Here is a 12,565-nt window from a genome sequence, read left to right on the forward strand (position 1 = left end):
GACACCTATTTCAGGGTTTTTGTCAAAAAAAATTTTAAATGGAGAAATTGGATTCTGATGATGAAATGAAAGAAAACCTTATTTCCATGGAACCAACTGTTTCTATCTTAAGAATCATAAAAACAAGACAAAGAAAAACAATATCAAATGCCTGGAATAAATAAAAAATTTATTTAGTGTATTTGAAAGTGATAAAAGATTATCTCCAAAGCCTGGAAAACATGCAAAAATCGCATACAAACCCTGGAAATTTGAAAGACGACAATTGGAAAAACTAAGAGGTTCCCTTGTTTGTATATTTTTAAGGAGGCAATTTAACAGTAAAAAATATTTTAAAAAAGCAAAATTTCAAAATTAAAAACTCCAAGAAAACAAAATAAACTAATGGGAAATTTCTATGTCTAAAGAGGGAAGTATTAATCAGTTGAGGGGACAAAAAGGGCCTTTAAGAAGTCACATATTTCCAGAAACATTTCTACTTACATTTGTAAATACCTATAAAACAACCGAAAACCCTTACACGCATTAAATCACTGAATTTATTTATACTGACGAGTTATTTAATGTAAGTATACTTTGGAATTCGCGCTTGGCATTCCACAATGAATATTTCTTTTAATCGGTATTTATAGGGTATTTAGGGCAAGAAAGAACCGTATGGAAACAACAAATTTAAAAACATACCTAAAATTATATCATTAGCTTTGGAGGTAAAGGTTACTAAGTTTGTGTAGTTCCAATCAGTCTCTTAAAGTTGTCAATATTTTCTGTCCTCCTTTGTCCTTATAGATTACGATTTTTTTATCTGTGTATGTCTTGGTAATTGTTTATTTTTTATAAATATCCTGTTTTTGTTATTTTTTCTTATTCTCGACTGAGCTGCATAAATTTGGCTTTTTTAATAGAGCAATTTAGGTAGAGAAAACTCTTATTTTTTTCGCCTTGCCAGAAGTGACTGGACTTGGTGCCCAAGCAACATATGACGTCTAATTTTGGTTGAACTTCAACAATATATATTTGGATAAAATGTCTGCGTGATATACGCGTCCCTAGTTCCTAAACTTGGATAATAATTTATTTCTTCCCAGCAATTGAAACAGTTGAAGCAAATTGATTTTAATACGACTTGACGAAAGTTATTTTTAAGGAACCAACTGTCTATATCTCAGTAACTAAGAGAGCTAGAGACTTGAAAGTTGGAACACTAATTCTTTGAATAAAATGATTGGACACCTGTTTCAGGGTTTTTTTCAAAAAAATTTTTAAATGGAGAAATTGGGTTCTAATGGTGAAATAAAAAAAAAAAGTTATTTCTAAGGAACCAACTGTCCATATCTCAGTAATTAAGAGAGCTAGTGACTTGAAAGTTGGAACACTAATTCTTTGAATAGTACCATTAAAAAAAATTGTACTAAAAATATTTTGTGCATGGCCAAAGGTCTCGCACCACCAAGCAATTTGTCTTAAGTTTGCACAATAAATGTTTTAGTACAATTTCACTATATGAGTGAGAAATAGGTAGTACAATTTTTTTAGTATTAAAAAACTGTTTTAAAATCATAGAAGGCTTATAATTTTAGTATGTACAAATATGGTCATAACTCCGTTATATTGGACTTGATATAAAAAATACAATAAATACACAAATTTTTTTTTAAATAAATTTTTTTTCCAACTTCCAAGGCAAATATCTTCATTGCAAATTTTTTTTTGGAAAAAACGCAGAAATAGGTGTCCAATGATTTTATTAGAGGAAGTGCTGTACCAATTTTCAACTCTCTAACTTCATTACTTTAAGAGATATGAACATTTTGTGTCTAAAATCTTAATTTTTTTTTTAATAAATTTTTTTTCCAACTTCCAAGGCAAATATCTTCATTGCAAAATTGTTTTGGAAAAATCGCTAAAATAGGTGTCCAATGATTTTATTAGAAGAAGTGCTGTTCTAATTTTTAACTCTCTAACTTTATTACTTTCAGAGATATGAGCATTTTGTGCCTAAAATCTTCAATTTTTTTGAAAATAAATTTTTTCCAACTTCCAAGGCAAATATCTTGATTGCAAAATTTTTTTGGAAAAAACGCTGAAATAGGTGTCCAATGATTTTATTAGAGGAAGTGCTGTACCAATTTTCAACTCTCTAACTTTATTACTTTAAGAGATATGAGCATTTTGTGTCTAAAATCTTAAATATTCTTGGAAATACATTTTTTCCAACTTGCAAGGCAAATATCTTCATTGCAAATTTTTTTTGGAAAAAACGCTGAAATAGGTGTCTAATGATTTTATTAGAGGAAGTGCTGTACCAATTTTCAACTCTCTAACTTTATTGCTTTAAGAGATATGAGCATTTTGTGTCTAAAATCTTAAATATTCTTGGAAATACATTTTTTCCAACTTGCAAGGCAAATATCTTCATTGCAAATTTTTTTTGGAAAAAACGCTGAAATAGGTGTCCAATGATTTTATTAGAGGAAGTGCTGTACCAATTTTCAACTCTCTAACTTTATTACTTTCAGAGATATGAGCATTTTGTGTCTAAAATCTTCATTTTTTTTTGAATAAATTTTTTTTCCAACTTCCAAGGCAAATATCTTCATTGCTAAAATTTTTTAGAAAAAACTCTAAAATAGGTGTCCAATGATTTTATTTAAGGAAGTGCTGTTCTAATTTTCAACTCTCTAACTTTATTACTTTTAGAGATATGAGCATTTTGTTCCTAAAATCTTAAATATTCTTGGAAATATATATTTTTCCAACTTCCAAGGCAAATATCTTTATTGCAAATTTTTTTAGAAAAAAACCCTGAAATAGGTGTCCTATGATTTCATTCAAGAAAGTGCTGTACCAATTTTCAACTCTCTAACTTTATTACTTTCAGAGATATGAGCATTTTGTGCCTAAAATCTTCAATTTTTTTTGTAACTCCCAAACAAAGAAACTTTACATACTTTCTGAAATTGGACATTTTTCAAATCTCTACAGATTGTATAAGGAAGATTGTAAAATGCAAAAAATGGATCCAGTAAGCAGAGCAAAGTTTTTAAGGATTTTTAAAGGTTACAATCTAGGCATTCATGTAAAAAAAAAAAGATAAATGCAGTCTTTGTGAAAGGGTCCTAAGTACAGGCGAAAAAAATGTAGAAGCAGCAGATTTAGAAAACTATCCGCGTCATAGAGAAGAGATAAAAAACAGTCGTGATAAATTTAAAAAAGATCAAGAAAATTGCGACCCAAATTTCATGTGTGCATCTTTTGATCTACAGAAGGTGTTAACTACGCCACACGGAAACAGTATACTTTTATATTATGCTCGTAAACTAGCTGTTTATAATTTTATGGTATATGAAAGTATAACAAAAAACGATTTTTGTTTCCTGTGGAACGAGATTTTGGGAAAAAAAGGTTCAAACGAAGTTTGCACTGCCCTACAAAAATACCTTGAACTTTTGGATCAACGTATTTCTCCTGAAATATCCGAACTTTCCCTGTACTGCGATAATTGGAGTGGACAAAATAAAAACAAACAAGTTTTGGCAATGATTAACACATTTCTTAAAACATCTATTCACATAAAAAAAATCACATTTAACTATCTAATTGCCGGCCATACATAGATGCCTGTTGATTCTATGCATTCCACTATAGAATCATTTATATCAAAAAGAAGCATTTACGCACCTTCAATGTGGAAATCTGCTATAATAATTCTTGCAAGGCACACACCCGGACCATATTTCGTCAATTTATTAAACTATGACAATTTTCTGAACTATTCAACCATTGCAAAAGGGGTTTCTAATTTTTCCCAGTAACTACTGAACAACCTGAATCAATTTTACAGAAAAAACGAACTAAAACTAGAAGCAAAAAACCTAAATTAGTCAAAGGTAAGCCCCTTCAAATTTCCAAAATTCGGGTATTAAAAATGGAAGCAGAAAATCCAAAATACATGACAGTTTAGTATAGTTATTTGCAATGGGTTAGCCAATGAACAGCACTTTACTGTTAAAAATGACGGAAAGCCCCTTAATAAATGCTACACTTCCCTACTGCCGATATCGGCGGCTAAATACAAAGATCTAAGCAAATTATGTTTGCAGTCAGCTATTCCAAAGGACTATCATACCGAATTCATTAGTCTGCCACATTCACAGGACATTATAGACGTATTACAGGACACAGATGAAGAAGATGAAGAGGACGAAGGCGTTTAATTTATTATTATTTTTTGAAATGTTTTATTAAATGTTGCTGCTATTACTGTCGTTTTTTTTTTAAATAAAGATACCATGACTGTAATAAAACTTAATTATTTTAATTTGGTGCTTACGATATTATAAAAATAATTCGCAAGTTATTTTGATACAAGCAACATTAAAAATATCTTAAGCTCCATGGAATTCCCAAAACGCATTTTTAAAATATTATAAGCGACCTTTATTTAACATAATATTAATAGTTTTTGGAAATTGGCTGTAAAATAATAAAACAATACCTCTTCCCCATACATTCTTCACAAGAAAACAAAAACTTATTAAAAATAATGAAAAATAAAAAAATCCTGTAAAATTACTAAAATGGCGCATAAGATATTTTGCCTGGACAGTGATGATATAGAGTGTCCGATTTAAGAACTAAATGATTTTTCCCAGAAACTTTAATTTTCTAACACTAAAACTACTTCTATACATCCATTCTTCTAACCTCGTTCAAGTACACTATTTTACCCATAAATTTGCCTGATCTATATAAAGAGAACAAAAGTCCTATTTAATATTATTCATAGTGAATGTAAGTTTGTTCTTGTTTTTCTGCAGTTACCTTCTATAGATACTGATTTATTATTACAATACATATAAATGACCAGTTTATTTTACAAACGTGAAAAGCCACCTATTGAATGTGAATGGTAAAAAGGTGCCTTTATGACAAAAGTTACACCTTCTAAAGGTAAAAATCCATTGAAAAGGTTGACATTTCTAATAGCCCTTAATAAAACCTGGTGTGCATTGAACACCTGCGTCGTGCAGGTATAGATGGTGGAATTTCTTTTGAAAATATCACGTAGGGCAGGGCCAACTTATACACCTATATAAAGCTAACAGTTGAACCTTTTGTGCTAATTATCCATGTAAAACAACTTGACTCGCTCAAATATTCAGCCTAATTCTAAAACATCATGTATATTACATAATAATATATGGCCATACTAATTGTCGTGACATGCACAATTAAATTCAAATATATGTATATACGACAAGGCAACGATTCTTGGGACTTTCATAATAATAATAATATATAAACGATTTCAAAGTTTAAAAAAAAATGACGCGGAAACGCCATGGAAGACAATAAAATGATACCTAATAAAAATGAAAGTTTCGCGAAGACATTACTTGGGTATCAATTCGGTAATTACTGTAATTATTGTCGCTGCTTAGATATACAGGTGGACATATACATTTCGTATTTTTAATAAAGTTCTGTCAATGACCTCCTTAATTTCAGCTGATTCTACTAAAATGATATCGCTCTCTTATACGCGTGTTAGGGGTTTGCATCTCAATTAAAGTCTCTGTATAAGAGAAATACAAAAAGTATTCTAATGCTTCGATTATAGTAATTACAACAATACAAAAAAAAAATTTGTAACAACATCTGCTTTATGACTTTCTGAATTAATATCGTCATACTCAAAAAAGTATTTATTTGCGTTTATTTTTAGCATTAGATATGTGTTTATTCAACGATTTTTAGTTAGGCTCTCTTAAGTCTCTAGCTCTTTTAATTACTGAGTTATAGACAGTTGGTTCCTTGGAAATATATTTTTTTTAAATTTCATCATTAGAACCCAATTTCTCCATTTAAAATTTTTTTTGAAAAAAACCCTGAAATAGGTGTCTAATCATTATTTTATTCAAAGAATTAGTGTTCCAATTTTCAAGTCTCTAGCTCTCTTAATTACTGAGATATAGACAGTTGGTTCCTTGAGAATAACTTTTTTTCTAATTTCACTATTAGAACCCAATTTCTCCATTTAAAATTTTTTTTTGAAAAAAATCCTGAAATAGATGCTTAATCATTTTATTCAAAGAATTAGTGTTCCAATTTTCAAGTCTCTATCTCTCTTAATTACTGAGATATAGACAGTTGGTTCCTTGAAAATAACTTTTTTTTTTAAATTTCACAATTAGAACCCAATTTGTCCATTTAAAATTTTTTAGAGAAAAACCCTGATATAGGTGTCTAATCATTTTATTCAAAGAATTAGTGTTCCAACTTTCAAGTCTCTAGCTCTCTTAATTACCGAGATATAGACAGTTGGTTCCTTGAAAATAACTTTTTTTTTTAAATTTCACCATTAGAACCCAATTTCTCCATTTAAAAATTTTTTTGACAAAAACGCTGAAATAGGTGTCCAATCATTTTATACAAAGAATTAGTGTTCCAACTTTCAAGTCTCTAGCTCTCTTAATTACTGAGATATAGACAGTTGGTTCCTTGAAAATAACTTTTTTTTTTAAATTTCACAATTAGAACCCAATTTGTCCATTTAAAATTTTTTAGAGAAAAACCCTGATATAGGTGTCTAATCATTTTATTCAAAGAATTAGTGTTCCAACTTTCAAGTCTCTAGCTCTCTTAATTACCGAGATATAGACAGTTGGTTCCTTGAAAATAACTTTTTTTTTTAATTTCACAATTAAAACCCAATTTCTCCATATAAAATTTTTTTTGAAAAAAACCCTGAAATAGGTGTCCAATCATTTTATTCAAAAAATCAGTGTTCCAATTTTCAAGTCTCTAGCTCTCGTAATTACTGAGATATAGACAGTTGGTTCCTTGGAAATAACTTTCTTTTTTTAATTTCACCATTAGAACCCAATTTCTCCAGAACCCAAATTCTTATTAAAATTGTATATTAAAATTGTACTGAAAACACCTTATGCGTGGCCAGAGGCCTCGCATCACTAGGAAATTATTAAATGCTTTCAATTTAAATGCAAAAATTGTACAAATTGAGAAAACTGCTTGGAAATGCGAGGCCTCTGGCCACACGAAATTTTTAGTACAATTTTTTAAATATTTGCTACTATTTCTCACCGAAAGCTGTGTCCTAAAATCGTACTGAAATTATTTTGTGTGTGGCTAGAGACCTTGCATCACTAAGAAATTTTTAAATTTAAATACGAAAATAGTTTACAGTTGACAAATTGCTTGGTAATACGAGGCCTCTATTCACAGACAAAATGTACAATTTTTAAAATAGGTCAAAATTCTTTTTATATTATGTATTAATTTGCACCCAAGGTTGTGTAGTAAAATTGTACTTAAAAGCCATATTCGTGTGGCCAAAGGCCTCGCATCATTAAAGATTTTTTTATATTTTTTCAATTTATTAAAGGCAATAATTGTACAAACTTGACAAATGGGTTAGTGGTACGAGACCTCTGGCCATGCACAAAGTATTTTTAGTATAATTTTTTAATAGTACAATATCCTTTTAATATTACATTCTATTTCTCACCTAGAGTTCTATAGTATAATTGTACTAAAAACGTGCCTCACTAAGAAATGATTAACTGGCATTAATTTAAATGCAATAATTGTACAAATTCGGCGAACTGTTTGGTGCCGCGAGGCCTCCGACCATTCACAAAATATTTTTAGTACAATTTCTTAAATACTGAAAAAATCTTTTAATATTTTGTACTATTTCTCACCGAAAAATGTGTAATAAAATTGTACTAAAAACATTTTATGCATGGTGAAAGGCCTCGCATCATTAGGAATTTATTAAATTGTTTTAGTTTGAATGCAAAAATGGTACAAATTGGACAAACTATAAAAACTAGTTTTAGTGCAGTTTTTTTAAAGATTCAGTTTCTTACATTTTCAATAATGCAGTTTTTTAAGATGCATAGTAAAATTGTACTTAAAATACCTTATGCGTGGTGAGAGGCCTCGCATCACTAAGGAATTTCTAAAAAATTTTAATTTAAATGCAAAAATTGTATAAATTGGACGAGTTGCGTGGCCTCTGATAGGCACAAAGTATTTTTGTACAATTTTTATAATAGTATAATTATTTTTAAATTTTATGTACTATTTATCATCCAAAGTTGTATAGTAAAATTGTATTAAAAACACTTTATACATAGCTAGAGGCCTTGCATCACTAAGAATTCTTAAAAGTGTTTCAATTTAAATGCAAAAATTGTACAAATTGGAGAAATTGTGTGCTGGTGCAAGGACTTTTAGGCGAAAAATAATATATAATATTCAAAGAATTTTGTACTGTTTAAAAAATTGTACTAAAAACACCTTGTGCGTGCCACTAAGCGGCTCTTTTAATTTGTACATTTAAATTGAAACAATTTAAAATGACTTAGTGATGAGAGGCTTATATGGCCATGCGCATGATTTTTTTAAAGTATAAAATTCTTTTACTATCATGTATTATTTTTCATTCAGAGTTGTAGAGTAAAATTGTACTAGAAAAGGCCTCTCTAAAAACACCTTATGCGTGGAAAGAGGCTTTGCCTCACTAAGGAATCTCTAAAAATGTTTAATTTAAATGCAAAAATTGTAAAAATTGGACGGGTTGCGTGATGGTGCGAGGCCTCTGGTAGGCATATTCGTAATAGTGTTTTTTTTTAATATTATGTACTATTTATCATACAAAATAGTATAGCAAAATTGTAATAAAAAACACTTTCTGCTAAAGGCTTTGCCTCAATATTATATTAAAGAATCATATATATACAGAATTTTGTACTGTGTAGAAAATTGTACTAAAAACACCTTGAGCGTGCCCAGAGAGGTTTTGCACCAATAAGCGGTTCTTTTAATTTGTACATTTAAATTGAAACAGTTTCTTAGTGAAGCGAGGCCTATGGATATGCACAAGGCCTTCTTTTTTGTATCATTTTTTAAAAGTATAAAATTCTATCATTATTTTGTACTATTTCTCGTTTAGAGTTGTATAATAAATTAGTACTAAAAACACCTTATGCGTGGCCAGAGGCCTTGCATCACTAAGAAATTTTTAAATTGTCTGAGGTGTTTATAGTGCAATGTTTTAAATAGTACAAAATTCATTTAATATTTTGAACTATTTTTTTAGTGTAATAAAATTGTATGAAACACCTTATGTTGGATTTTTAATACTGATGTGTTTTTAATTATTTAAAATTCTATCAACATCCTGTACTAAGTGAAGGTTGCTTTTTAAAACTGTACATTTTTTATGGTCACATTTCCTTAAATGAAACAGTCTATAAAGTTATTGATGATGTACACAATTTTTGCATGTAAATAAAATTTTATATTCCTTAGTGCCATTGTCGGGTAGATAGGAGTAAAAAGTATCTATAAAGAGTATACATCTTTAAAAAATCTATTTTACCAAAGATTAAGAATGTCAGAAAAAAATGATTTTAATAAACGTATACAATAAAACTCACCTTTTCAATTAAAACTTCCAAATATTATCCCTAAAGTGCTTAAAAAAAAAACAACACGATTTGTCACCACAAAACGACGAATATCATCCCCCAATAACCGTCGCTATCATTTTTTTTTTATCACTCGCGAACGAATTCGTGCGTTTTCACCAGTTGCTTCACCGCTCGAACGAGTGTCACAATGTCACGTTTCACTCTCCTCGACCGTACCGACCAACCGCTCGCCCACCGAACCGTCGGTGAAATAAGCAGCCACACGGATATTAAGACGGTCACTTCTTATTATTCTCGAAATTGAAGGGAAAGAAAAGTCTCCCGATGCAGGTTTTTTTTTTCTCTATTTATATCTATTATAATCCCGGGCTTCGGTGACCCTTTTTTCTATTGCAGTTGCCCCCAGTCCATCGAATAGAGATTTTTATACCTGTTTCCGAGAAACTCGGTCCCGAAGGGTGGTTCTGACCACAACAGGTAACGAAATGTAAAAACGACATGTTTATTGGATCTACCCGAGTTGATTTATTGCAAGTGCTAACACCTGGATTTCTGGCATACTCAAAGTGCATCCGTAAAGTAGCGGATAAATTCGATAAAAATTAAATGGAGCGTTTTTGAAAAAAATACCCGAACCCGTCGATTTTAATATTGGGTTTAGATTTTTTCTACGAGGATATTAAATATACAGGGTGGCTCAAAAAAAAGATATAACGTCATCAATATGTTTTTTAAACAGAAACCACAATTATTTTATGCAGAATCAAAAAGAACGCATTTTTTAACAAAGGATATGGTACAAATTATTATCGTATACCCGAAAAATGGAAAACCTCAAACTTTGAAGGCCAATATCTCGGGTTTCTATATGAGCTATCGGGAAAATTCCAACGGTTTTGTCTTAGTTTCGTCATTCTGAATCCAACAAGACCATCCGCAAGGTCGTACCTCTTCTAATAGCTGAGATATGGCATTTTTGATGCCCATTTTTGGCCTCAAAAACGGACGTCGAAAACGACTTTTTCAGGATTTTCAAAGTGCTCTCATTCCCTTAGTTCTGCTCGGATCCTATTATAACCCGGTGTTTTCGTGATCTAGGTGATCAGAATAAGACGTTGGTATACTTAGTTTGATTTCGAAAAAAATCAATTTTTGGTGAAAAAATTCGATACGGGGGGGTATACCCGAAAAGTGAAAAAACCCAAACTTTGAAGGTCGATATCTCGGCTTCTATGGGAGCTATCGGGAAAATTCCAACGGTTTTGTCTTAGTTTCGTCGTTCTGAATCCAACGAGACCATCCGCAAGGTCGTCGCTCTTCTAATAGCTGAGATATGGCATTTTTGATGCCCATTTTTGGCCTCAAAAACGGACGTCGAAAACGACTTTTTCAGGATTTTCAAAGTGCTCTCATTCCCTTAGTTCTGCTCGGATCCTGTTATAACCCGGTGTTTTCGTGATCTAGGTGATCAGAATAAGACGTTGGTATACTTAGTTTGATTTCGAAAAAAATCAATTATTGGTGAAAAAATTCGATACGGGGGGATATACCCGAAAAGTGAAAAAACCCAAACTTTGAAGGTCGATATCTCGGCTTCTATGGGAGCTATCGGGAAAATTCCAACGGTTTTGTCTTAGTTTCGTCGTTCTGAATCCAACGAGACCATCCGCAAGATCGTAGCTTTTACGATAGCCTGGATATGACATTTTTGATACCCATTTTTGGCCTCAAAAACGGACGTCGAAAACGACTTTTTCAGGATTTTCAAAGTGCTCTCATTCCCTCAGTTCTGCTCGGATCCTGTTATAACCCGGTGTTTTCGTGATCTAGGTGATCAGAATAAGACGTTGGTATACTTAGTTTGATTTCGAAAAAAATCAATTTTTGGTGAAAAAATTCGATACGGGGGGGTATACCCGAAAAATGAAAAAACCCAAACTTTGAAGGTCGATATCTCGGCTTCTATGGGAGCTATCGGGAGAATTCCAACGGTTTTGTCTTAGTTTCGTCGTTCTGAATCCAACGAGACAGAGGTTTTAAGAATGTTATTTTAAATTCGTGACTTTTTTTCTAAAAAGTTCTCTTTCAATATTGGGAGTAGTCTCTTTCAATATGTATGTTTTCATTGATTTGCAGCAAGCAATTCCAGGTTTCTGGCAAGAAAATCTGATTTTATTTATTACTATTATGTTTTTGTATTGTCAATTTTTAGTCTTTAATAAAATCAAATTCAGTTGATTTCAATGAAGAAGTTTCACTTTTCAAGTATTTAATTTTTAACTTGATTATTATAAATACATATTACAAAATGTTTGGCCTCTCATTTTCTATTCCACATTTTACTGTTGCAAATAAAAAACATGATCATCGGCGAATTTTGGATGAAGCCGCTCAAGTTGAAGTTCATTAGGTTCTGTTCACACAGGTACCAAACTTCATAAATTTCATCCATTCAAAATGAAAATATTGCTAGAGTTAACCGAAGACGATTTCGATAAGCGAGTTGAGTTTTGTGAAAAAATGACTGAAGCGATTAATGATAATACTATTCATGTAAAGAATATCTGCTTCAGCGATTAATGCACATTTTATCTAAATGGATTTGTTAATAAGCATAACTGTAGATATTGGAGCAATGAAAATCCTCATGCATTTGTAGAAGGGCGTACCCATCTTACCATAACGCAAAATTCCCCGCGAATAAGACAAACAAAACCACCCGTCCAAAAACGCACTAAACACCCATAAAGTTACTATTTACATTAAATAACTAAATAAAATCACATATCGCATATTTATTCCAGACGAGTGACTCACCATCATCAAGCAAAAACCTTAAACCTACATAAAATTATCTCTGAAACAATAATGCTAATAGATTGGCGAAGGCGTATATTTCAACGCGACAAAACCGCATCTAAGATGCTATTTAAAATAATCGTAAACGAGTTGGCGAAAGTGCCGGGCATATTTTAAATATTTCAATTATTTCAAATTGGCTCGGACCCCCGTTTAAGGATTTGCCGAGAATTATTTGCTTCAAACCGAGAAACCGGCGATAACGTTGCCAATAGAACCGCATTCTTCAATAATTCAATTAT

At 31.2% G+C, this 12,565-nt stretch overlaps 1 protein-coding gene across 1 annotated transcript in view; it reads right to left on the reverse strand.

Moving 5' to 3' along the window:
• Window positions 1-9,714, reverse strand: part of LOC126740392 (patched domain-containing protein 3) — a 48,950-nt gene extending 39,236 nt beyond the window's left edge. Inside the window, exon 1 of the mRNA XM_050446385.1 lies at window positions 9,471-9,714. The gene's annotated coding sequence lies outside the window, so the exon portion shown is untranslated. The remainder of the gene's footprint in view (window positions 1-9,470) is intronic.
• Window positions 9,715-12,565: the final 2,851 nt, after the last annotated feature.

Source organism: Anthonomus grandis, chromosome 9 (genome assembly GCF_022605725.1).
Source record: "Anthonomus grandis grandis chromosome 9, icAntGran1.3, whole genome shotgun sequence".
Taxonomy (NCBI): domain Eukaryota; kingdom Metazoa; phylum Arthropoda; class Insecta; order Coleoptera; family Curculionidae; genus Anthonomus; species Anthonomus grandis.